Below are 2,446 nucleotides of genomic sequence, written 5' to 3'. Positions count from 1 at the left end.
TAATGTACTCGTATTCATCAGTGAGGATGACAGTGAAATAAAGTCAGACTATACCGACATAACCCCAACCCTAACATTCTTTGAAAAAAGGGGAAAAAAACTTTTCATCTGAAGGGAAATTTTTAAGCCCAAAAATAAAAATCTAGTGATAATTAAAAAAAAAAGAAAAAAAAAAGGAAACGGATTTAAAACCAGTCTTGGTTTTAAATCTGTTTAAAACCAAACAGATTTAAAATCAAAACAAATGCAGAACCGAACGACTGCACTTGTTCGGTTCTCTCAAGGCTCTCTGCCAAAGCCGGTTTTTGTTATCTTTGTACTTTCCAGCTATTTCATCACATATTTTTTACACCTCTAATTCTGCTCTTAAATGGATAGAAATATGCTGTATTTTGATAAATCGATCTTCTACAGTTTCAACAATAGTCCTCAAAAGCCTCTATTATTTGCTCTTTTATAAATTCTTGAAAACTACTCTTGACCTGTAGCTGAATCATTTTTTTTCAGTTTCTGAAAAAGCTTAAAATGAAAATGTAAAAATAAATATGTATGTTGATATCTGAGTGACTCAATTTTTTTTTTTTTTTACCCCCGTTATGAATAAATCCTCCTTTTTCTTGGCATTTACCAAAGCTGGAGACAGATTTAGAAGTTTAATATTGTTCCTCCACAGATTCATTTTGTAATTATAAGGTCATGTTTTTTTTTCTAATTTGTAACTTTTCATTATTATTATTATTGCTCACGGTTGTAAAACTTTCACTTCTTCAAAAAAAATAAAGAATTTGAGATTTTTTTTTAAAATTTATTTTGTAAGGTTTTGTTTTCTCCTTGCGCCACATGCTTTAAATTACTTTGCCTATTTTCACGTCATCTTTCTTGCTTTATTTTGTTTAGATTCTTGCCTGTTTCCACATTCAGACCTTGCTTGGGCCTGAAGTTGAAGCTCAGGATTTACCAGCCGATCTACGCCTTTTTTTTTTACTCACGCAGCTTTGATTCGTGACCAAAATGATGAAACTACAGATACGAGACATTGAAATAAGTTTTCTTTTCTTTCTTTGCAAGGATAGGCTTGGGAACAAAGATTTTCGGCTACCCTCTCTAAGCTCCTAATATCTTCTTGCAACAGCAGCGGAGGTGAGGGTATCTGATTATTATGTCTCCCTGAAGCCTCCCCTCTAGGGGTATTCTGGGAATGTCTGGCTGGGAATAAGCCCAGAAGACCTGGTGTAGATTATTTATTCCAACCAGAATAAAAATACCTCACTTTCACCAAAGCAAAACCTAGATTAGCTAAGAGACACAAGAGATGATTTTATTTATTTGCTTTATTTATTTGCTTTGCTTTTAGTGTGGAGAAAAGAATTTAAACAGAGGTTGAAAAATACCATGTAACTAAAAATCAGAAGCTTTGTTTAAATATGTTTTATACTGACTAATTTTGGTTTTACACTTCTTTACTGCTCAAAAGGACAAATGAGCAAGTCAACAACTAAGTGGCCTGACAGTACAAAAGGAAAATCAAGCTAACAAATCCATGAGTGTATCATTAAGCTTAAAATACCTAAGCGCATGAAACTCTTTTTTCCGACAACAATGAATGCAACACAATGTAACCTGACACCTACTGCTGAGTAGCGGGAAGTGCGAGAGACAGAGCGCGAGACAGCAGCATTGATGGATATACAGTATATTATTGGACTGGACATTACGTGACTTGTGCGCCACACACGCGCCATTGCTGTCCCTTGAGTCAGGAATATCGGTGGTCAGGAAAGTACTACAACCACGCAAAGAATCAGAAAAAAGGACACAATGTTTAGTAGTTAATTCAACCCTATGACAGCCATAGATAAAAAGGGCTTCAGATTTCACAGGTGAGGAAAAAGTTTTAATTTAAAGAAAAAATTTGGGTCAGTTATACTAGCCTAACTGTTGCTGGCTTGCTATTGACTTTGATAGCCTTAACATGTGCTGCGCAGTTCAGTGTGTTTTGGTTCCGTTAGCACTAAACAACCCGCCCACCAAGTCATCAGTTGAGAAGCTGTTTAAATCTTAAAATTCCTAAATAATGAAGCCATAAGCTTGACGCTCTCCGTCCACTTGATGACGAAAAACGTCAAAAACCCCCCCCCAAAAAACAGACTGGGTCCTCTTGATAAAGGTTAACAGTTTACTTCAAAAATAAAAACGGTGCAAATGTTACTTTTCCACAAAAATAATAGAGAGTCTTAAGCGAGAGAAAGAAAGAGAGAGATCAAAAAACTGTGTGGCTCCACTCCAACTGCCCAACTGATTCTGCCTGGCCACACCCTAAAATCCTTAACTGCAATTACATATGCAAATTTACAAGAAGACCTTAGTATAGTCCAGTATAACAAATTAGTATGCAATAGAGATTTAACTTTTAATCATTTTTATCTAAATAAACAAATTACCATAA

The sequence above is a fragment of the Poecilia formosa genome, unplaced genomic scaffold (assembly GCF_000485575.1).
Source record: "Poecilia formosa unplaced genomic scaffold, Poecilia_formosa-5.1.2 Scaffold28, whole genome shotgun sequence".
NCBI classification, from domain to species: domain Eukaryota; kingdom Metazoa; phylum Chordata; class Actinopteri; order Cyprinodontiformes; family Poeciliidae; genus Poecilia; species Poecilia formosa.
The sequence above is the reverse complement of the archived record's forward strand: the minus strand, read 5'-3'. Positions refer to the sequence as shown.